This window comes from Nomascus leucogenys, chromosome 14, assembly GCF_006542625.1.
Source record: "Nomascus leucogenys isolate Asia chromosome 14, Asia_NLE_v1, whole genome shotgun sequence".
Lineage (NCBI taxonomy): Eukaryota > Metazoa > Chordata > Mammalia > Primates > Hylobatidae > Nomascus > Nomascus leucogenys.
In genome coordinates, this window is record NC_044394.1 from 13,650,853 (window position 1) to 13,676,675 (window position 25,823).

Here is a 25,823-nt window from a genome sequence, read left to right on the forward strand (position 1 = left end):
ATTGCTTGTTTTTGTCAGGTTATCAAGAATCAGATGGTTGTAAATGTGTGGTATTATTTCTGAGGCCTCTGTTGTGTTCCATTGGTCTATATCTCTGTTTTGGTACCAGTACTGTGCTGTTTTGGTTACTGTAGCCTTGTAGTATAGTTTGAAGTCAAGTAGTGTGATGCCTCCAGCTTTGTTCTTTTTGCTTAGGTTTGTCTTGGCAATGCGGGCTCTTTTTTGGTTCCATATGAACTTTCAAATAGTTTTTCCCAGTTCTGTGAAGAAAGTCATTGGTAGCTTGATGGAGATGGCAGTGAATCTATAAATTACTTTGGGCAGTATGGCCATTTTCACGATATCAATTCTTCCTCTCCATGAGCATGGAATGTTCTTCCATTTGTGTCCTCTTTTATTTCATTGAGCAGTGGTTTGTAGTTCTCCTTGAAGAGGTCCTTCACATCCCTTGTAAGTTGGATTCCTAGGTATTTTATTCTCTTGGTAGCAACTGTGAATGTGAGTTCACTCATGATTTGGCTCTCTGTTTGTCTATTATTGGTGTATAGGAATGGTTGTGATTTTTGCACATTGATTTTGTATCCTGAGACTTTGCTGAAGTTGCTTATCAGCGTAAGGAGATTTGGGGCCGAGATGATGGGGTTTTCTAAAAATACAATGATGTCATCTGCAAACAGGGACAATTTGCCTTCCTCTTTTCCTAATGGAATACCCTTTATTTCTTTCTCCTGCCTGATTGCCCTGGCCAGAACTTCCAACACTATGTTGAATAGGAGTGGTGAGAGAGGGCATCCCTGTCTGTCTTGTGCCAGTTTTCAAAGGGAATGCTTTCAGTTTTTGCCCATTCAGTATGATATTGGCCGTGGGTTTGTCATAAATAGCTCTTATTATTTTGAGATATGTTGCATCAATAGCTAGCTCTTTGAGAGTTCTTAGCATGAAGGGCTGTTGAATTTTGTCAAAGGCCTTTTCTGCATCTATTGAGATAATCATGTGGTTTTTGTTGTTGGTTGTTTATGTGATGGATTATATTTATTGATTTGCATATGTTGAACCAGCCTTGCATCCCAGGGATGAAGCCCACCTGAGTGTGGTGGATCAGCCTTTTGATGTGCTGCAGGATTTGGTTTGCCAGTATTTTATTGAGGATTTTTGCATCGATGTTCATCAGGGATATTGGTCTAAAATTCTCTTTTTTTTTTATTTCTCTGCCAGGCTTTGGTACCAGGATGATGCTGGCTGCATAAAATGAGTTAGGGAAGATTCCCTCTTTTTCTATTGATTGGAATACTTTCAGAAGGAATGGTATCAGCTCCTCTTCCTAACTTTGGTAGAATCCGTCTGTGAATCCGTCTGCTCCTGGACTTTTTTTGGTTGGTAGGCTATTAATAATTGTCTCAATTTCAGAGCCTGTTATTGGTGTATTCTGGGATTCAACCTCTTCCTGGTTTAGTCTTGGTTAGGGGTGTATGTGTCCAGGAATTTATCCATTTCTTCTAGATTTTCTAGTTTACTATAAACACCTCTACACAAATATTCTCTGATGGTAGTTTGTATTTCTGTGGTATCGGTGGTGAGATCCCCTTTTTTTATTGCGTCTGTTTGATTCTTCTCTCTTTTCTTGTTTATTAGTCTTGCTAGTGGTCTGTCAATTTTATTGATCTTTTCAAAAACCAGCTCCTGGATTCATTGATTTTTTTGAAGGGTTTTTTGTGTCTCTGTCTCCTTTAGTTCTGCTCTGATCTTAGTTATTTCTTGCCTTCTACTAGCGTTTGAATTTGTTTGCTCATGCTTCTCTAGTTCCTTTTATTGTGATGGTAAGGTGTTGATTTTAGATCTTTCCTGCTTTCTCTTGTGGGCATTTAGTGCTATAAATTTCCCTGTACATACTGCTTTAAATGTGTCCCAGAGATTGTTATGTTGTGTCTTTGTTCTTAGTGGTTTCAAACAACATCTTTATTTCTGCCTTCGTTATTTACCCAGTAGTCATTCAGGAGCAGGTTGTTCAGTTTCCATGTAGTTGTGCAGTTTTGAGTGAGGTTCTTAGTCCTTAGTTCTAATTTGATTGCACTGTGGTCTGAGAGACAGTTTGTTGTGATTTCTGTTCTTTTACATTTGCTGAGGAGTGCTTTACTTCCAATTATGTGGTCAATTTTGGAATAAGTGTGATGTGGTAATGAGAAGAATACATATTCTGTTGATTTGGGGTGGAGAGTTCTGTAGATGTCTATTAGGTTGGCTTGGTGCAGAGCTGAGTTCAAGTCCTGCATATCCTTATTAACCTTCTGTTTCGTTGATCTAATATTGACAGTGGGGTGTTAATGTCTCTCATTATTATTGTTTGGGAGTCTAAGTCTCTTTGTAGGTCTCTATGAACTTGCTTTATGAATCTGGGTGCTTCTGTATTGGGTGCATATATATTTAGGATAGTTAGCTCTTCTTGTTGAATTGATCCCTTTACCATGGGATCCCTTGGTAATTGATCCCTCGTTGAATTGATCCCTTTACCAATGCCCTTCTTTGTCTCTTTTGATCTTTGTTATTTTAAAGTCTGTTTTACCAGAGACTAGGATTGCAACCCCTGCTTTTTTTTTTTTTTTTTTTTTTTTTTTTTTTTTGCTTTCCGTTTGCTTGGTAGATCTTCCTCCAACCCTTTATTTTGAGCCTGTGTGTGTCTCTGCAGATGGGATGGGTTTACTGAATACAGCACACTGATGGGTCTTGACTCTTTATGCAATTTGCCAGTCTGTATCTTTTAATTGGGGCATTTAGTCCATTTACATTTAAGGTTAGTATTGTTATGTGTGAATTTGATCCTGTCATTATGATGTTAGCTGGTTATTTTGCCTGTTAGTTGATGCCGTTTCTTCCTAGCATTGATGGTCTTTCCAGTTTGGCATGTTTTTGCAGTGGCTGGTACCGGTTGTTCCTTTCCATGTTTAGTGCTTCCTTCAGGAGTTCTTGTAAGGCAGGCTTGGTGGTGACAAAATCTCTCAGCATTTGCTCGTCTGTAAAGGATTTTATTTCTCCTTCACTTATGAAGCTTCGTTTGGCTGGATATGAAATTCTGGGTTGAAAATTCTTTTATTTAAGAATGTTGAATATTGGCCCCCACTCTGTACTGGCTTGTAGAGTTTCTGCCTAGAGATCAGCTGTTAGTCTGATGGGCTTCCATTTGTGGGTAACCAGACCTTTCTCTCTGGCTGCCCTTAACATTTTTTCCTTCATTTCAACCTTGGTGAATCTGACAATTATGTATTTTGGGGTTGGTCTTCTCAAGGAGTATCTTTGTGGTGTTCTCTGTATTTCCTGAATTTGAATGTTGGCTTGCCTTGCTAGGTTGGGGAAGTTCTCCTGGATAATATCCTGAAGAGTGTTTTCCAGCTTGGTTCCATTCTCCCCATCACTTTCACATACACCAGTCAAATGTAGATTTGGTCTTTTCACATAGTTCCATATTTCTTGGAGGCTTTGCTCGTTTCTTTTTACTCTTTTTTTCTCTAAACTTCTCTTCTTGCTTTATTTCATTAATTTCATCTTCAATCACTGATACCCTTTTTTCCACTTGATCAAATCGGCTATTGAAGCTTGTGCATGCCTCATGTAGTTCTCCTGTCATGGTTGTCAGCTCCATCAGGTCATTTAAGGTCTTCTCTACACTGTTTATTCTAGTTAGCCGTTCTTCTAATCTTTTTTCAAGGCTTTTAGCTTGTTCGCAATGGGTTTGAACATCCTCCTGTAGTTCGGAGAAGTTTGTTACTAACTGACCTTCTGAAACCTACTTCTGTAAACTCGTCAAAGTCATTCTCTGTCCAGCTTTTTTCTGTTGCTGGTGACGAGCTGCGATCCTTTGGAGGAGAAGAGGCACTCTAGTTTTTAGAATTTTCTGCTTTTCTGCTCTGGTTTCTCCTCGTCTTTGTGGTTTTATCTACCTTTGGTCTTTGATGTTGGTGACCTACACATGGGATTTTGGTGTGGATGTCTTTTTTTTGATGTCGATGCTATTCCTTTCTGTTTGTTAGTTTGCCTTCTAACAGTCAGGTCCCTCAGCTGCAGTTCTGTTGGAGTTTGTTAGAGGTCCACTCCAGACCCTGTTTGCCTGGGTATCACCAGCAGAGGCTGCAGAACAGCAAATATTGCTGCCTGATCCTTCCTCTGGAAGCTTCGTCCCAGAGGGACACCCACCTGTATGAGATGTCAGTCGGCCCCTACTGGGAGGTGTCTCCCAGTTAGGCTACATGGTGGTCAGGGACCCACTTGAGGAGGCAGTCTGTCTGTTTTCCGAGCTCAAACACCATTCTGGGAGAAGGACTGCTCTCTTCAGAGCTGTCAGACAGGGATGTTTAAGTCTGTAGAAGTTTCTGCTGCCTTTTGTTAAGCTATGCCCTGCCCCCAGAGGTGGAGCCTACAGAGGCAGACAGGCTTTGTTGAGATGAGGTGGGCTCTACCCAGTTTGAGCTTCTGGGCTGCTTTGTTTACCTACTCAAGCCTCAGCAATGGCAGACGCCCCTTCCCCAGCCAGGCTGCTGCCTCGCAGCTGGATCTCAGACTGCTGCGCTAGCAGCGAGCAAGGCTCTGTTGGCTTGGGATTTGCTAAGCCAGGCGTGGGATATAATCTCCTGGTGTGCCATTTGCTAAGACCATTGGAAAAGTGCATTATTTGGGTGGCAGTGTCCCGATTTTCCTGCTACAGTCTGTCATGGCTTCCCTTGGCTAGTAAAGGGACATGCCCCAACACCTTGTGCTTCCTGGGTGAGGCAATGCCCCACCCTGCTTTGGCTCACCCTCTGTGGGCTGCACCCACTATCCAACCAGTCCTAATGAGATGAAGTAGGTACCTCAGTTGGAAATGCAGAAATCACCCATCTTCTGTGTCAATCATGCTGGGAGCTGCAGACCGGAGTTGTTCCTATTTGGCCATGTTGAAAAATATGGAATGCTTCACAAATTTGCATGTCATCCTTGCGCAGGGGCCATGCTAGTCTTCTCTGTATCATTCCAATTTTAGTATATGTGCTGCCACAGTGAGTACCATAAAAATTTTATATTTGGTAAGGCAAATAAACTCACAGATACAATGAAAAGGCAAGTCATAGTCTGGAAATGTATTTATAATACATGTAAGGAATTAATTTTCTTAATATTAATATGTATTCATTAATGTGTATATGAGATATATAAAGAATTAATTTCCTTAATATTTAAATAAATCTTATAGGCTAATGAGAAATGACAGCCCCAGTAGCAAAAATGAAATAATAATCATAAGAGATAATATTCATTGTCACTAGTGATTAAATAAATGCTAATTTAATTAACAAAATCACATTAAGGCTTTGAGATTATAAAAGAAAAATATATTGTGTTAAAGGTATGGTGAAAAGACAATTGCATATACTGAAACAATAATGGTCGAATTTTATTTAGTAAGTTCTGTGTGTCAGATCCCATTTTACATTTTATGTATATTTTCACATTTAATCTTCAGAACAACAATAAAATTTGATATTTTACCTATTTTTCAGATGTGGGTACTAAGAAGAGTTCAAGAATTTTCCCAGTGCCTTCAACCAGATGAAGGTGATCTAAGATTTGGACCTAGAGGCTACTAAGAGGCCATGGTCTTACTCATCACTTGAAAGCTACTTTCGTTTATGGGAAATATAAATTGATAATGCCTTTCTAAGAGACAATTTGGCAAAAAATCAATTTAATTACAAAAGTTGTTATACTTTTACCCACGAATTCTTCTTTTAGGAATATAATAATGTGAGAAAAGTGCAAAATTATATGTGCAGAAATATTTCTTATAGTATGGAGCATAGTGAGAAGATAATGCAAATATGAAAGAATTAGGAAATGACAGTGTAAATTTAAAAAACAGGTATAGTGGAATATTATGTAGATATTAAAAATGATGTTGAAACATATTTAATGGTCAGAGATACACACTTTGAGTTCAAGAAGCATGGTACAAGCAGTTCCTGTATTCAAATTGCTGCCAAGTCCAATTACAAGCCCTTTTGATGGTAATGATATTCTTATTATTACTAACATTCATAGAGCTGTCTATGAATGTTACTGAGCATTTATAAACAAAAATGTATTTTCATTGCCATGGACTTTATATTCTAGTGGAAGAGGTTGACTAAAAATAAGAACAAAATGGAAAATATACAGCATACAATAAGGACTAAAGAGAAAAACATAAAGCATATGCAACATTGGTAAGGGCAACTAAAATTTACAGAGAATGACCAGGGGCTCACAAAAGAGTCAATTCATAAAGCAGAGATCATAAAAAAGTCAACTTTTTAGCAAACACCACAGATCACAAGAGGAAACTGAAATACAGAGTCAAGGAATAATTTTTCTGAGTGAGTTCTGACACCTAGTTAGAACAAAAGGTAGAACGCAGGCACTCTGATTTTCATATGCTACAAATGGAAGCTTCAAAAGAATACTATCAAATCATTAATAGTATTTATGGATGGTGAGACATATTGAATTTTTTGAAAAGTAACATGCATCTTACACATCAGCAAACATGGTATCTTTATTAGTGATGTTTGGCATGGTCATCACATTGGTGAAGAAATAGAAAAGTGGCTTATTAGAAATTTTTTTCAGGGGGCGGTGGGGGGATGGAGTTTTGCTCTGTCACCCAGGCTGGAGTGCAGTGGTGCAATCTCGGCTCACTACAAGCTCTGCTTCCTGGATTCACCCCATTCTCCTGCTTCAGCCTCCCGAACAGCTGGGACTACAGGCGCCTGCCACCATGCCTGGCTAATTTTTTTTGTATTTTTGGTAGAGACGGAGTTTCACCATGTTAGCCAGGATGGTCTCGATCTCCTGACCTCGTGATCTGCCCACCTCAGCCTCCCAAAGTGCTGGGATTACAGGTGTGAACCACCGTACCCGGCCATTTATTAGACAATTTTTGAATGGATTTCAAGGCACACTAAATCTGACTCACATCTTTGGCTTCTGCTGTAGCTGCTGTACTCCAGCTTCATACTTTATTTTTTATAATAACTTTATGTCCTATGTATGAAATCTCCCGAGTGGCTTCTCCTGTGGACTGCCTGTACAATGACACCACTATGACAAAAGCCACCGGATTTCTCCTTTCTATATTCTCTACTTCTCATGTCCCATGTTGAATTAATGGCCAAACCTAATAGACTTTTACTTTCATCATTTTCTCACATATGCCTTCTGTTTTCCATTGTCATGACCATGGTATGTTTAGGCTTTAAATTTCTCTATTTCTCTTTTCCTGAGATAGGCACCACACCAATCTCCCTATTCCCTCACAATTTATCCAGAAAGCCATCTTCAGACCTTCTGGTTAACAGCTCGATTACCACCAAACCCAATCAGATCATCCTCCTAATCTTGTTCATTCAATCTCACCCCAGTTCCTAGGGTTAGTGTAAATTCTACATCTTGACTGTCACTACTAGAAGTGGCTGACATTTTCCACCTTATCTTTTACTCTCCATTGTATATGTTTCATAGCCCAGCCATGAAAGAGATAACAATGCTCACCAAATAATCTCCTTTCTCCCACTTTATGCAGCTTCTTGCCATTGAGCTGGCCATATGGCTAGTTCTGGTTAATTGGCTGTTTGTTAGCAGAAAGAACATACTTCATTTCTGTGCCTGAGCCTAGAAGAACAGGCATGAGTTCTCCATGCTTCTTTATTCTCTTCCTGAAGCAACAAGGAAAGGTGCACATTTTAGATCCTGCAGCTACAAAGTAGTGGAATCTGAGACCTCATTGATCTAGTGTGTGAGCAAAAAATAAACATTTGATGTGTGTTGGTGTGTTGTGCTGCTAGGATTTTGAAGTGAATCTGTTACTATACATAACTTAGCCTCTTTAAACTAGTACATCAACCGAAGTGGATGAACTCATCAATTCCTGCACCACATTGTGCTCTCCCTTATTCTTACCTTTGCCTTTGTGTATCTCTCTATTGGGAATATCTTTCTCTGAATGATCAATTCCTCCATCCCCACATTGCCTTATTCTAATTATTGGCATTTTACTCACCCTTCCAGAACCATCTCTAATGTTAATCATGTCTAGGTGCTTGCCCAATCAGATGTAATTTAACTTTCTGCTAATCATGAGGAGGCTTGATAGTTACCTTTTTTATTCCTATTCACAAATTCTGTCTCATCCTATAGTTATTGGTATATTTATTTTTCCTCTCTGTTAGAAAGCAGGCCCTTCAGGGGGCCTGAATTATACTTATAAGTCTCACCTGCACAGCCCTTTGTATCTAAGTTTTCTGGAAAATATTTACGAAACTGAGTTGAGACTCAGAGTGTGCAATATAATTTTCAAGAATTCTACCACAGTAGCTAAAAGAAAATATGTTCTGATATTTAGAGAACATCTATATGATGATTTTTACAGATTTTGTTACTTTCCTGTTTCTTTTCTATTTTCATGATGAAATGGTGAACTCTTTTTTCACTATTGTCTTCTCTGGGCCTGGCACATTGCTTGGCACAAAATCAAATACTAGATAACTTGTGGGTGAATAAAGAAAGATTCAGTACATAAAACATTACTGTATTAAAAATTGAGTTAGCTAAGACTTACTTGCTTACAAGACCTCTATAGCTGGAAAGAGCGTTTAATATATAAAATTAGAGTTTTAGAGGCAATGGTGACTTCAGAAGAAGAAAAATGAAAACTAAATTTAGAAGAAGGTGTTGTAGTTCATAAAATATTTTCATATATGTTATCTCAGTTGATTGTTGTACTCATTGTCTGCAGTAAGCAGATGTTATCCCTACTTTACAGATGAAAAAACAATCACAGAAAGGTTAAATGACTTGCATAAGGTCAAACAGCTGGTTAAAAACTTTCTCATGTCTCTTAATTCCTGGTCCACAGCTCTGTATTCTACATGTTATTACCTTTTCCTAAGTTCAAGACAAGGAAAACCTTTAGGATCATCGTTTTGCTTGTGTAATGTGTTATCTTGGCAGCAGCAGCTAGGTAAGTACTGTAGCTGAAGAAGGCATACATGTACACACACACACACACACACACATGCACACAAACATAATTATACAAGCGTCCTCCAGTCTGGGCCAAAATAGAATTAATCCTGTGTTCATTGCTGGTGAATGCTGAAATCTTCCATCTCAGTGTTGTGTTTAAGAATAAGTCTGTATACACGCTCTGTAATTGAATGTCAGGAAATATGAAAACATATTGTTTTATTGCTACTATTCATTGATTTATCGAAGTGATTTATTGACGATGGACATGCAGTACAACAAATCACTTTGCTGACACCATCAGCTGCCTTAACTAGGTTGTCAGTTCACGACATTAAAGGTAATGGATAGTGATTATTTTACAGTAATGGGTTTAATCAGCACTTTGAATGACTTAGCAGTCATGTCAGAGGAGAGCCAACTTATCATTTATCATGGCAGCATTTTGTTTACCAACATCATCTATAATTCATTTGATTGTTGACAATCATCAGCAAGTACCTCTCAGGCAAACTTTTATCGGAGATGGAAATCTGCACAGCTGCAGCATGCTAAGTTACCCCAAGGGGCTGCCTGAGCAGACACAGTTGGGGAGGCATGTTGTTACCCTGGCCCCAGAGAGGTGGTTTCCACCAACTGGGCTTTTAGTCTTCTCACAGTGGGTTGGATTCTTTACGTTTCCATCTCTTCAACCCCCTGATTCCATAGGATCTTTAGTAACCCAGAAAGGTTTCAGGCACAAAATCTAATCTATAAAGGTAGGAAAATGAGAGGCACATGATCTTGTGTTAAGCTTGAGTCAGCTTAACATAGCTAAATACATATCTTGGCTCTGCTACTTGTCACAGTAGAAGCCTGAGCTGATCCACTACTGAAGTATCAGACATGTCTGGGCAGGTTTGATGACCCAATGGGACAGACATAGCAGGAGTCTACTTTCATAAGAGATTGTACAGCTTCCTACAGGAAAGCTCAACAAAATGCTAGGACATTCTTTTTGCTCTTTGAGCACCTGAAATTTATCTCTAGAGGGTAAAAAGCACATGCATACATCATTTTAAATATAATTTTAGTGATTTTGCAAGCTCTCTAAAGTCTAGCCCTAGGCAGTAAAATAAAGTAATGAGGAGCTTGGATTCTGGAGGAAAGTACACTTGACTAGAACATCTGCTTCGCCCATTGCCAGTTTTGAGACCTTGGGCAAGTGACTAAACACCTTTCAGTTTTATTCATTCACAGCAATAATAATATTACGTTTGTCAAGGGTGCCTATGAATATTAAATGAATTAATGTTGGTAAAGTGCTTAATGTCATGCCTACACAGAATACGTGCTCAAAGAGTAGTTTTTATTATTGCTATTTTTTAACTTATGAATTCAGTCTTACAGCACCTGTCTTTATGGAAGAGAGAATCAGAAAGCCAAATTAAGGTGGAAACAAAGCCTTAGTTGCATGAATCCCTTATTGTGTTTTAGTGCTATTTGTCTATTCATTTTCAGACACGATGCCAGCAAGAGACAGAGGAAGGAAAACAGGAGCCATAAATAAGAAGCTGAAAGAAAGAGCTGTTCTGCTAAATCTCGGTGGTGGGCTGCAATATAAGTTACACTATCTTGCTTTTCTCTATAACATAAGAAAGCACTACATGGCACATACCTTTGGCATCTTAAAAGTCCCAGGGCATCAGTGGGGGTAGAATGCCCAGGGGGAGATGACAAAACCAATAGGACGGGCAGCAGTGCCTAACACAAGCCGCATGCTCAGCAGAAGCAGCAGTGGGAACCACAAAAGCTGTATGACCTGGAGGTGCCATGGACCCGGATGTATACAAAGCATAAGTGACTAATTCAAATAGCTGATTAAGAGAGGGAGAAGAGGAACAGAGTAACCATGCAGTGGCTAACAGGACAGTTTGATTTTAAGCAAAAGTGGAATATCCCCTGAGGGCTTCCAGAAATTATTTTATTTGGGGGCAAGCATATGTCACCAGAGGCTGGAGACCTAAACTATCAGGGTAGGGATAAAAGCCAGAGAAGCACTGGTCTACAGTCATTAGCAACTTGTCTTTGGAAGAGCCATTTATCCTCTCTTGGCATCATTTTTTTTCTCCTCCATAAACTGAGAGTATTAGTATTAGACAGGATGTGTAGACACCAGTGGGTAATGGGTCGGTAGAAATACATCAGAATCCTCCTATAGTCTTTTTCAAAATACATATAGCTGTGGTCCTCAACAAATCTTATCAAATCCCTGGTCGGGGTTTGGTAGATGTTGGATGGGATGAAGTTGGGAGAGTTGCACTGGGGTGTGTGTTTGTGTGTCTGTGTGTGCTGGGGTGATGGTATGTATATTTAAACTCCCTGTTATTCTCAGTGATATTTCTACTTTTGATAACCATAGATTAAACCATCTCTGATTTACTTTCAGTCCTGTGATTCTATACATTTTTGATACATTAATTAAATTATAATAATTATATTTAGTTTCCTTTCATAGACCTTTTCTTATTTCTTTGCCTGGTCCAACCATCCCTGGTCGTGGAGTAAGCAAGCCCCTCTAAGTTAGGTAGATATAGGAGAGACATTAGAAAAGGAGAGCACTCTCAAGTACTTTAAGAAATGAATACAAATATTATAATAATAACTTTCATTGAGTGATTGCAAAGTGATAAACACTGTTCAGAGTGCTTTTAATGTATGAATTTATTTAATCTTCACAACATACTTATGAGGTAGGTTTGGTTATTATTCCTGCTTTATAGATGAAAAAAATTCAAGCACTAGGAAGTCAAACAATTTGCCCAATGTCAACCAGCTAGAGAGTGCTAAAGCCATTCTTTTAACTCAGGCATCTGATTCCGGGGACGGGGCTGTTAACCCTTTCTCTACAGGGCTTGAGAATGATTAATACATAAACAGCTAGGGGAGAATGACTCACAGAGTGCACTCCTCTCAGACAATTAGCACATAGGTGGGTAAGAAACCCTTTCTGAACCTCACTCATGTGGGTAAAAGAAAGACTAATATTGTCCCTATTGGAATTGACAATTAAGATGTGCAGCCAACTTCTTTACTTGGCATGTTATGCAGTATATGCACAAATCATACTCTTGTGCTGAAGGCAGAAGGAAAGTTTGGAGACAGCCTGGCCTGGGAATCACAAAGGTGATATTCCACACATTGGAGCCTGAAGTACTGAAGACAACTTTGCCTACTTCACAATGTAACTGGGGGCAGGCTCTACTTTTGAACCTGACCAACTCCTTTTGGCCTGGATAAGCAGTCTCTTTTGTCAGATGGAGTCTTGCTCTGTCGCCCAGGCTGGAGTGCAGTGGCGCTATCTCTGCTCATTGCAAGCTCCGCCTCATGGGTTCATGCCATTCTCCTGCCTGCAACTTCAGCAAAGTCTCAGGATACAAAATCAATGTGCAAAAATCACAAGCATTTATACACACCAATAACAGACAGAGAGCCAAATCATGAGTGAACTCCCATTCACAATTGCTATAAAGATAATAAAATACCTAGGAATCCAACTTATAAGGGATGTGAAGGACCTCTTCATGGAGAACTACAAACCACTGCTCGGTGAAATAAAAGAGGACACAAGCAAATGGAAAAACATTCCATGCTCATGGATAGGAAGAATCAATATCTGGAAAATGGCCATACTGCCCAAAGTAATTTATAGATTCAATGCTATCCCCATCAAGCTGCCACTGACTTTCTTGACAGAATTGGAAAACCCTACTTTAAATTTCTTATGGAACCAAAAAAGAGCCCACACTGCCAAGACAATCCTAAGCAAAAAGAACAAAGCTGGAGGCATCATGCTATCTGACTTCAAACTATACTACGAGGCTACAGTAACCAAACAGCATGGTACTGGTACCAAAACAGATATATAGACTGATGGAACAGAACAGAGGTCTCAGAAATAACACCACACATCTACAACCATCTGATCTTTGACAAACCTGACAAAATAAGAAATGGGGAAAGGATTCCCTATTTAATAAATGGTGCTGGCAAAACTGGCTAGCCATATGTAGAAAGCTGAAACTGGATCCCTTCTTTACATCTTATACAAAAATTGACTTAAGATGGATTAAAGACTTAAATGTAAGACCTAAAACCATAAAAACCCTAGAAGAAAATCTAGGCGATACCATTCAGGACATAGGCGTGGGCAAAGACTTCATGACGGAAACACCAAACGATGGCAACAAAAGCCAAAATAGACATGGGATCTAATTAAACTAAGGAGCTTCTGCACAGCAAAAGAAACTGTCAGCAGAGTGAACAGGCAACCTACAGATTGGGAAAAAATTTTGCAATCTATCCATCTGACAAAGGGCTAATATCCAGAATCTACAAGGAACTTAAACAAAATTAGAAGGAAAAAACAACCCCATAAAAAAATGGGCGAAGGATATGAACAGACACTTCTCAAAAGAAGACATTTATGCAGCCAATGAACTTATGAAAAAATGCTCATCATCGCTGGTCATTACAGAAATGCAAATCAAAACCACAGTGAGATACTATCTCATGCCAGTTAGAATGGTGATCATTAAAAATCAGGAAACAACCAATGCTGGAGAGCATGTGGAGAAATAGGAATTCTTTTACACTATTGGTGGGAGTGTAAAGTAGTTCAACTATTGTGGAAGAAGACAGTGGGGCGATTCCTCAAGGATCTTGAACCAGAAATACCATTTGACCCAGCAATCCCATTACTGGGTATATACCCAAAGGATTATAAATCATTCTATTATAAAGACACATGCACACTTATGTTTATTGCAGCACTGTGCACAATAGCAAAGACTTGGAACCAACCCAAATGCCCATCAGTGATAGATTGGATAAAGAAAATGTGGCATATATACACCATGGAATACTATGCAGCCATAAGGAAGGATGAGTTCATGTCTTTTGCAGGGTCATGGATGAAGCTGGAAACCATCATTCTCAGCAAAGTAACACAAGAAAAGAAAACCAAACGCTGCATGTTCTCATTCATAAGTGGGAGTTGAACAATGAGAACACATGGACACAGGGAGGGGAACATCACACACTGGGGCCTGTCGGCAAGTGGGGGCTTGGGGGAGGGATAGCATTAGGAGAAATACCTAATGTAAATGACGAGTTGATGGGTGCAGCAAAGCAACATGACACACGTATACCTATGTAACAAACCTCCACGCTATGCACATGTACCCCAAAACTTAAAGTATAATAAAAGAGAAATAAAATATTTGTAACCTCTTTCCCCTCTCAAAGATAGTATTTTTGTGTATTTCTTTCAGACTGTATGCATGAGAATGTATGTGTGTTAGGATATGATTATGAAGGGCATGCAATTTGTGGTAGATTATACGTTTCCCAATGTGTCAACCTTCCATGTATGCTAAGCCCTGGCAGAGTGTCCCTTCCCACACTAACTCTGGGGTGAGCCGTGTGACTTGCTTAAATCAGTGGGACACCAGCAAACAGAAGACTTGGTCAGCTCCAGATCTAGTTTTCTTGAGAATAAAAGACCATATTTATAGAAAAGTCCAGTCATCCCAGTTGTCCCAGATGAGCCAGGCCTTGAGTAACCCTGTGGCTGCATTGCATAGCACCACTGTGTGAGTCATCCTATGAGAATCCCACAGAATGACTGCTTAGCCAACCAAAAAATTATGAGATATAATATATTGTTATTTTAAGCCACCAAATGTTAGTGTATAACTGATGCAGTGTTTTAAACCTGATTTTTCATTTAGTGTACTGTGAACATTTGTTTTTGCTCTTAAGTAGAATTCAGGAACCTAATTTTTAAAATGATTTTATCAACATTCCATTACAACATGTACCATAACCTGTTTAACTAATGTCTCATTGTTTGACATGCTTACAATTAATTTTTAATACCAAATTGGTGACTCCCTAATGCCATTTCCACTATGTAAACTTATTTTAAAACAAGTTTATATGTAATTACCTTCTAAGCTCTTTGAGAACAGTAGCTATGAATAAATAAGCGTTTCTCCCTCTTAAGCTCTTCCACTGTTCATGGCAAATAGTCAGTGCTCAAAATATTTACTGAATGAAAAAATGAATAAATGGCTTATAAGTAAGTTAGAAAAATAGCATTTAACAATAGCCTACACATTTTAATACAATGTATATTCAGGCAAAACATTATAGAGAAAGCTTGCTATTGGTGGACTCTTTTCCCCACCTCATACTTTCATGCTGTCCAAAAACACTAAGAAATGAGCATTTTTATGAAATCAGTGTTGCTGCATTAAAACCTATTATTCCCCTGTCCCATTCTTTCAATGTCTTGTTTAGAGTGGAGGTGACAACCAGCTAAACTGATGAAAATATTTGTACTAAATTGATACTCTACTCTGTTCACCATCCTGAAAAATGTGTATGTTCATGAAGAAATAGTTTGTGTTTCCTCAAATCATACTACATTTACCCATATTCTGACATTTATGACAAGAAAATACTTCGAGGCATCTACTGTTTTAGAGTTTTTGTTTCTTTAGTTTACTTTGTAAATAAGGATAATTCAGAGATGACCACATTGTGTTTTTCATAAATTATCATCTATCATTAAAGTTAATCCAATATCCAATTTAGGTTTGAATTGAAATATTTTAAATAGGTAAAAGAATCAAGATAACAATTTCTTTTCCTATTAACCTTTCGGGTAGTTTCTTTTATATTTTGTTTCCTTTGGATAAGGGGAAGTACATTGTAATCTTTATTTTAAATTAGGTTTTATAGCATATTTAATCCCCAGGTTAAAGCATATTATTCACATTTAAAAGAGAAAATGAACAACCTTAAAGATGTCAGCTTCAGACTGAAACCACAGTGGAAATAAGCTATTTGGATAATATTGTCTAGGAGGTACCAAAACTTCAAAAGATTTCCTTATAGTTTGAAACTCCAACCCAGAAAACCCTTTTTCTTCACTGCTTTTCATGGTGAACCATTTTGAATATCTACTCATTTTACTTAACTTTTCCCACACTGTCATTCTCTCCCTTTGAGAGGCAGGCCCAGGAGTGGGAAGAAAGGCTCAAAAGGAAAGAGGACCAAAACTAATTGAGCACAGTTTGTTGCCACTTGAAATAGAATCTATTACCAAATTTTACACTAACAAAACTGAGGCTTAGGTGATTACAGAAGCAATCAGTTACAGAGTCAACACTCAGATCTCTCTAGATCCAAAGCACATTATTTCTTAAACTGAGCAGTCAGAAGGCCCAGATTCTAGTTGTGGTTCTTGAAATCCTTGTGACATCTTGAGAAGATAAATGGGCTTCAGCTTCCTTATCAGCAATATACAGATAGATAAAGCACCTTTCTTTCCTGTTCATGAGGATAACATCACCTTTCCTACCTATTTCGTGGGGCTAGTATGATATGGTTGAGAATATGTTTTAAAAACGGAAACATCAAATAGGAATACATCGCCTTAAGTTCCAGGTTCTGAATGAATTTAAGGAATAGACTGACTAGGCCCACATAGGGTATCTTGGTCATTCCTATGAGAGGGAAAGAGTAGGGCTCTTCAGAGTGTCCCTTTGAACTCAGCCTCTTGTTCTTCCTTTCATGGTGACTCACTGGTTTTCTTTTCTTCCTTCCTCACAGCAGTCTTTGGGATTAAAAACAAAAAATAAAAAACCAAAACCCCTGTAATAAGGCAGAGATCTACTCACTGAGAATGGTTTATGAAGAGAGAAGAAGGGGCAACCATATAGGGCTACTGCTGTAGGAACACATGTTTTGAATCTGTTGAGAGAAGAACTAAGTTGAATTGGAGGACTTCTAAATTTAGAGAGACATTTCTTTTAGTCAGTAATAGCCATTACTGACTTCTGTTTGTAGGTCTGGTGGGTCAACACCCCTTCTACTCTTCTCTACACCCTTAGGTATCATTCATTTTCTTTCACAACTTTTCTATCTCTGCAACAGTTTACCTCCTATGTTCTCACTCTCTAGGGGTGCATTCTAAAAAATAAACTTTGGTGCCAAGAATTCGACAGTAAATTATGGGGAACACTTTGGCCATTGCTTTCCATTATGGTGGGTCCATTTATTTTTTAGTGGCCCTTTAAACTTCCCCTGCAAAATGGGGATATGGCATTTGCTCAGGTCTCTTCATCTTGAATATTAAAAAGGTCTTTAAAAAACCCTTGGGTTTCTTTCAGTGACACTGCTTGCTTATAGAACCTTTTTTGATGGCAAATACTAGTTCAATGTTCCAGGACTTGGAACGTTTTACTCCTCCAGAGGCAATATTCACTTAGACAAATAACATGTTTCTACCTGGTTGAACTGTATGCTATTGCTGTGTTTATAGGGCAAAAATGGTTAAACGCCAGAAATTTCATATAGTTCAGCCTAGCATCTCAAATTTTTATTTTTCTTCATACATGTCTTCCTCCCTCCCTTTATTCCCCTTTGCCTTTCCCCTTCCCCTTCCTCTTCCCCTCCCTCCCTCCCTTCCTTTTCTTTCTCTCTCTCTTTCTCTCTTTCTCGCCGAGGCTGCAATGCAGTGGCGTGAACACAACTCACTGCAGTCTTGAACTCCGAGGCTCAAGTGATCTTCCCACCTCAGCTTCGCAAAGTGTTATTACAGGTGTGAGCCACCAAACTAAGCCCATATTTACCTTTTAATATGTAAACAAAACGATATGCATTCTACTTCCCCAAAGATAAATAATAGCATTATGTTTTCCTCTTAATAGATATTATGGAGTAATAAAGTTTTCGTTTTTTCTGCAACCTAAAAATGCTGACTCACCAGGTGATACAGCTCAGGAGCTTGATACAGATGATATGGACATGAGTAAATACTGTATTCCCATTTTGCAAGTGAACATTTTTGTGGCATTTCAGTGCTTGGGGAAATAGAAAGTAATGCAGACCATTCCTTGGAAGGGAGAAGGTTGGGAAAGGAGGACGTAGTGACATAGGCCAGATAGGAAAGAGAGAAGGGATACCAAGAGGATTCCAGAGCCTTTTCTCTAGGGAATCACTTCCTGTAGAAATGGAGTTCTGACTGTTGAGAAGATATCCACTGACAGTAGGGAAGCCCAAGCTCTGAAAATTACAGGGTCTCTCTCCCCAAATCCCATTTTACCACTTACTCCAAGTATTACTTACAGTCTCATGATGAAAACAAAGGTTAGTGATTTAACTGTGATTTGTAATCTTCAGATTTAAAGTTTACATATTATATGCTTTTTTTATTAATTATATTTTTTTCTACAATTTAGTTTTCAAAACTGATGTTATAGTATAATATTAGAATGCCCAGTGGGGTAGATATTTCTACATATGTCTGTGAAACAATGCCTAGGAGAGTGGAGTGCCTCTGAAACTGTAGTAGAGGTCCTGAATGGCAGCTGTAACCTCTGTAAAGGCAGCAGTGGTTACCCACGGTCATCACGAAAGGTGAATTTCCTGTGCATTACAAAGCAAAGATCTTGGGAGGAAATAAATAGAAAATATGGGTGATCCATTTTTTTTTATTTTTCTCCCAGTTGATTATGCATTGAATACTGTTGGAGTATTTTTTGCTCATAGGCATTTCCTGTATAGCATTAATGACTGCAAAAGTGATATCAAACACATATTGAGCACTTTTTATAAGACAGATTCTCTAGGCAAAGATTAACTTGTATATCTCAGTTCATTCTTACAAAATTCTTGCATGAGAGATATCATTAGTACCCCCATTTTGCAGAAGAAAAAAAATCTAAATTTAGAGAGGTTAATTACATGCATTTCGGAAGGGCAGAACCAAGACTCATATCATGATTGATCTGACACCAAAGGTAGACTCTTCAAAATGACCCTCTGTGACCTGTCAGTCATACCACTCTGATGAGCTTATAAAAGGCCAGAAGTAAGAATCTGGCTGGACAGTTCAATGAGTTAAGAAAGAAGGATGAGAGTAGAGAGGCAAGACTGGTGAGAGGTAGAGAAGTAGAGAGGCAAGACTGGTGAAACAGCCAAGTACTCTTACAGTCTATGTATAGAAAAAAATCTCCACATCCCTATAGCCATTGTCAGATAGCCTTCTTCATTTATTCCAGATTAACTGCCTGTTAATCTCCAGGTGATTCTCTGTTCTTCCCTTTAGAAATCTAAACTATTTCTGAGTGAAATAAAATAGAGATCAACACAAACCTCCATACTCTTTCTCTTAAAGTTGGAAACACTGGCATGGCATTAAAACTTAAACATTTCACTGGCCTTTACTGGCCTAACATTTCTTCTCCCACATTGATTTTGCTTACCTTGGAAATGGAATTTGAAAGTAGATTAATAATGTTAGAACTTATGTTACTATGGTGACCCAGGATAGAGGGTATGAGATTTCTTCCCTTCAGATCTTGATATTGAGAAGTCTGCCTATTTGTCCCTGTCTTTTACAAAAGCTCATGGTGTGATAGAAGGGATAATGTGTGGGAAGAAGCATTATTACAGAGAAAAGCAGATTTAGAACTGGCCTCTCTCAGCTTCCGAAAGGTCCAGGTGCAGATAACTCTGTAATTCCTGTTCAAAGACTAATAAAGTCTTGGATGGTTTGAAGTCTGACAACTGTACTGAGTGATTTATTTCTGGATTTCCGAAGTATATCCACAGGTCTCATCTCTTTTCTGTCCATATTCATCCCTAGGTCATCGCAGTCTCAGTTTTAAAATACATCACATTACAATGCCTCCTACATTTTTATCTCTATCCAGAAATCTCCCCTGAACTTCAGACTTTTAACCCAAATGCTCTTTGACTAGTGTTGTCAGGTGAAATATAAGATGCTCAGTTAAATTTGAATTTCAGATGAACATTATTTTTAATGCATGTCACAAACATTGTATTTACTTATGCTAAAAGATTATTCATTGTTTATCTGACATTCAGATTTAACTGGGCATCCTTTATTTCATTTGATAAATCTAGTAACGCTAGTCTTCAGCCAAAGACCTCTATTTGGATAACTAACAAATGCTCATAGCTTAGGATGTTCAAAGTGGAACTCCCACATATCCTCACCTAAACATCGTTTTCTCACAGTCGTTCTCAAATCTGTGAATGACAACTACATTCTCCTGATTTCTCAGACCAGAGCTGTTGACTCTTCTCCTTTTTTGGGCACTATATTGAATCTAAATATAAATGGTTTGATTCTACCTTTACTGTCTGTCTAAAATCCAATCACTTTTACCACATTCATTGCTGCTACCTTGAACCAAGTCATTGCCATCATTTGCTGGACTATTAAAAGCGCTTCCTTCCTTTTGTCCCTGTAGTCCTTTTTCCACACTGAAGTCTGATTCTTTTAAACCAGAGCACATCAAAGAGCTCTAATTGCGAGTAAAGGCCAAAGTAATCAAAATTGTCTACAAGGCTCTCTGTGCCCAGCTCCTCAGCCACTGCCATTGCTTTGCCTCTCCTTCCTCATCCCCAAACATTCTTCTATTTGCTTGCTCTGTCTCTGTGTGGTGGGTGGCGGGGAGGCGCTGCTCATTGTTCCTCAAACACACCAAGTCTTTGCACAGCACTCTTGTTTGTCTGGAAGTTTCCTTTCTCCTTATATGCACAGCTTGCTCCCTCACAATGCCCTTTAGGTTTTTAAATATCTTATTAAAGAAGCTCTCCTTTCTCCTCCACCCCTCAACATTCACCATTCCAGTTATATTGTTTTATTTTTTCCATATATGTTTACCACCTGACATATATGCATATATATATTTTTTATTTTCAAGCCTGTGGATATAACCTCAATGAGGGTATGAACTTCTTTTGTAGTCCCAGAACTCAGGACAGTACACAGCTCAAAGTTGGTATTCCAGGAAAATTTGTTGATTAAATGAATGAAATCAACAATTGCTTTGCAGTAGTCAGATGCAGAAAAATCCCACACAAAGATTAAATGGGCATATTAATGTGCATGTAAATTGGAATATGCACATTTGCATACTTGGACATATAAGAATAAACATCTTTATGCGTATGTGAGGGTCTCACATAATCCCAGTGTGATTACTGAGAAGAATACCATAAAACATACATTTCCTTCTCTGTTCTTAAATCTGGTGTTATTACCAGAAATCCATTTGTGCCTCTGTCTAAAGCTTTGTGTGTCTATAATTGGATTGTTTTTCTTTTTGCTTACTTTTTTTAGAGGAGACTTTAGTGAGTTTTTTTCCTTAGTATTTTAGGTAATACCTCCCTGAGTCATATATTAACAGTGATAACTGTTTATCTGGCTGTTCTTCTTTCTCCTGGCATCTGTATGATTTCTTTTAATCATATTCCCATTATCCTCTAATTATGTAAAATTATATTAAATATAATTTCTACTGGTAGCCACAGGGTGGCATTCATGTTCTTTGCTATCATTTTAATGACTGACAGATTACAAGGTCACTTTGAGTAGATAAATAGCCTATAGATTCTTTGCAGTGAGGTTCACATTCTGATTTTTCATATTAACACTTGTAAATTGCAGAACTTATTATGCTTTCCCACCCATACCTCATTTTGCTTCCAGCACCTTCAATCCCTTCCTGCAGGAATCCAAGATGACTCTATCAGGTGGCCTTGTTTTAATATTCGCCTCAGTCAAAGAGAATCTAATGAAAGCCAGAAGCTGACACTGCCTCAGTATTCATTTCAACTCAGCCATCATGGGAAGATTTGCCAGGAGCCTTTAGCACAGGGCTCTGACTGAATGCTTGCTGGTAAACACTAAACTGAATAGCAAGTAGGATCACTCACCCCAACAGGTTTGTGCCAGTCTAGGTGTAATCTGCAGACAAGTACTTAAGGCACTAAAGCCATCTACTGAATATTTAAACACGACTTTGATTATCAGGAGAAAACACACACACACACACACACACACACACACACACACACACACACACACACACACTGAAATGTTTACATGGGAAGTTCAGCTCTGAAGAAGCAATTGGATGGTATTTTAGATATGCAGAGCTTATTGCTTTTACTCTGGAGCTGGGCATTTCATTCATTCATTCATTTATTCATTCTTTTAGGCAACCTAATTATCATTCATTTAACTTATGATGAGTTCATACATCATTACATATTTTATCACATTAATTGATCAAATATTATTTTTCCCATTTTAGAGATGAGGAAAGTGAGTTAACAGTTAACAAGGTTAACAATTAGTTGAAAGCAACACTGAGAGTAAACTACAGAGATGAAATAAACATAAAGGACTTTTGACTAAATATTTTTTCTCTTTTCACATCCCCACAGTTGTTACGGGAGTGATATAAACACTTCTTGCCTCCACGTACCCCACACCTTGAAATATCACCATTGTCTCACTATCTCAAGTGGAATTCTTTTAATAGGGGGGTCTCCTGGCTTTCCTCACTCCAGCTTCTTCTCCATTCTCTTTCTGGGACCATCTTACTAAAACTCTGCTGTGATTTTTTTTTTTCTGACTCAGAAAAGTAGAACATCATACAAAACTCAACTGTGTTTTTTACTCCTCATTGACCCTTTAAAATTAATTTGCTGAAAATTTCTTTCTCCTCCTTTGAATAAACATCTTAGCAGTTCCCTATGAATTTTCTGAGTACTTATAGGTAATAGAAAGTCCTATGCTTTCCTTAAGTCGCAAATATAAACTCAATACAGAAACCAGGATGTCTATCCCAGTATCTTAAGCAAGACTTTAATGGAAATGCTTCTCCCCTTTCACCTGCAGCTAAGCTTCCTGTCTTCACGGAGCAGAATGCAATCAGATTCACCTTTTTCATTTCTTTTTCTTGAGATGGAGTTTCACTCTTGTTGCACAAGGTTGAGTGCAATGGCGTGATCTCCACTCACTGCAACCGCCGCCTCCTGGATTCAAGCGGCTCTCCTGCCTCAGCCTCCCGAGTAGCTGGAATTACAGGAGCGTGCCAACACGCCTAGCTAATTTTTGTTTTCTTTTCCTTTTCTTTTTTTTTTTTTTGTATTTTTAGTAGAAGCAGGGTTTCACCATATTAGCCAGGCTGGTCTCGAACTCCTGACCTCAGGTGATCCACCCACCTTGGCCTCCCAAAGTCCTGGGATTTACAGGTGTGAGCCACCGTGCCCGGCCTCAGATTCACCTTTCTTACTTGCTCACCTTTTGTCCTACTTCCTAGATGCTGTCACTGACTTTTTCGGGGTAGTGGATGAAAGAAGAGAAGTAGTAGAACTAGAAGTTCTTACTTGACTGGTATAAGAAGATAGCTTTGCTTTCCTAAGCCTGAAAGATGCATAAAGCCAACTCTCTAATGGCATTTGTGGGTTCTCTAGATGCTCCTTGGCTCGACCCTCTTCTGTAACTTGCTTCTCTAAATGCCCCTCAGTTTCTGTTTTTTTTTTTTTTCTGTTTTTTTGTTTTGTTTCAGCAGTCCACTCTAGACCCTCTGTTGAAATGCCATTGCCCCAGAAGCAAATCTTTTGACCCGGAATCATTTAAAACATGATCACAGGCTCAAATTTTCACCATAGTTCCATATCTGGCCCCCAGGATTCATGCATCTTTGACCATCATTGGAGGAATAGTAGTTACTCCCTTAAGCATTTTACTCTTCTCCCATGAGATGCTTTAGCTGGCCTCTCATCTTTGGAGTCTTTCAGACTAAGCATCCTTCCTCTGTATTTTCTAGCTGCAGAGAATGTTTCTCAAATTCTGACTAGTCTCATAGATAACTTCTCTAGTTTTGAAATTAAGCCTCCTTCCTCAAAAATCCATTGCTTTGTTGCATTTTCTGCAACATGTTTTTGTCTTCCTTGTAGACCAGTTGTCAAACCAGTTTTCTAGAATCTTCTTTGAGAAATCAGTTCCTTTGTCACCTTACTTTTGTATTTGATACCTATTGTTTGACCTTCAAATTTTAATCCCAGTACATATAAATATTTTAAAAGATTATTTAGATTTGAAATTTTGGAACTGGTAGTTCAGCCTAGCCATCTCACTGAAAATAAAACACAAAGCAACTTGGAAACTCAAAACTCTGAAAAGTGATACAGCATATTTGAAAATAATCCAATATAGATTCTTAAAATGGAAATGTAATAAACAAATTCACTGAGTTTATGCTTAAGAGTATATTAAACATAAAGAGAAAATTAGTGGAATGTGATACAGACTGAATAAAATGTCTATAAAGAAGTACAAAGAGACAAAAAATGGAAAATTCAGGAGAGTGGGTAAGAGAAAGATGATGCAGTAGGGTCTAATACATGCTTGAGACAAAGGGAAGAGAGAATAGTACAACCACATATATTTAAAGTGCTAATGTCTAAAAATTCTCCAAAATTGATGAAAGCCCTCAATCCATAGATTGAAAAAATTCAACAAAACTATAGCAAAATAAATTTTAAAAATACCTAGACAAATCACAGTGAAATTACAGAAAACAACAGAAGACATCATCTTAAAAATATCCAGAAGGGGGGCAAAAGGTTTCCTTCAAAAGAGCAGTATTTTGACTGAAAGCTGATCTCTCGAAAGCATTCCAGCTTTTGAAAATTAGAAAAAGGCAATGAAGTAATATCTTTAAAGTGGTGGAAGAAAATAACTGGAAACCTAAAATTTTAGCCCTGTGACATATCTTTCAACAATAAAGGTGAACGTGACAACTAAATGTACCATTTGATCTGGGACTAATTCGAGATCAGAAAAAAATGCTATAAAGGATACTATTAATACCATTGCAAATATTTGAGTATGTACATGAGATACTTGCTATTCATAGAACCATCTGGGGATATGCCTCACCTGTGAGCTTGTTAAATTATGAGCATAATCACAGGCACCATTCCAGACCCAGTGGATCATTTTCATATTTTTACAAGATCCCCAAATGGTTTATATGTACATTAAAGTTTGGGCAGCACTGTATTAGTTAATTAGATTTTATTTATGTTAAATGTCCTGAATTTGATAAGTAAGAAAATGCAACACGTTGGAAAATGTCTTTGCTCTCTTGATATGTATGCTCATATATTTAGAGTTGAAGGATTATGATGTCTGCAACTAAATCTAAAATGGTTCTTCAAAATGATGAATGGACAATAAGTAAAAATATATAGTAATAATTATAAGAAAACACATTATTACCATGAGAGACACTGCAAATATGGCAAAATGTTTTTAACTGGTGAATCTAGGTGAAGAGACAGGTGTTCATTGTGCTATTTTTTCAATGTGGAAAAATAGCTTTGGAAAGGAGTTTGGAAAACATATTCATTAGGGTTGAAGATACACATAATGTATATCCCAACATTCCACTGCTAAATGTGTACTCAAGAAAAACATTTGTGCAAGTCTACTAAAAGACACATGCAGGAATATTCAAAACAGTTATTATTTGCAATGATCCCAATCTGAAAACACTCAAAGTTCCATCAACAATGCCATGGATAAATTGTGACATATACAATGGAATCTTATAGAATGTTACAAAGCAATGGAAATAAATTATCTATAATTACAGATAATATTCATGATTGTTATAAATATAATATTGAATGAAAGAAGCAAGAGCTAAAAGAATGTATGCTGTATTTTATTTCACTGTGTAATTTTATTTCAGTTGACAGAGGCATAATTAAGTGCTAAAAGTATAAATAAAAGCTAGCAATTTATTACTGCCCATGTCAAGATAGTGGTTACCTGTAGGAGAGAGGGAGATGGTTGGGACTGAGGAGGAGCATGTTTAAATTTTACATGTTGGGAAGAGTCTAACTTTTGAAAT

The 25,823-nt window shown here is 38.0% G+C and overlaps 1 non-coding gene across 1 annotated transcript; it reads right to left on the reverse strand.

The window, feature by feature from the left end:
- Nucleotides 1-4,925: 4,925 nt before the first annotated feature.
- Nucleotides 4,926-5,032, reverse strand: LOC115838524. The gene has a single exon (XR_004033539.1). It is a non-coding gene; the product is annotated as a U6 spliceosomal RNA (small nuclear RNA).
- Between the last annotated feature and the right edge of the window lie 20,791 nt (nucleotides 5,033-25,823).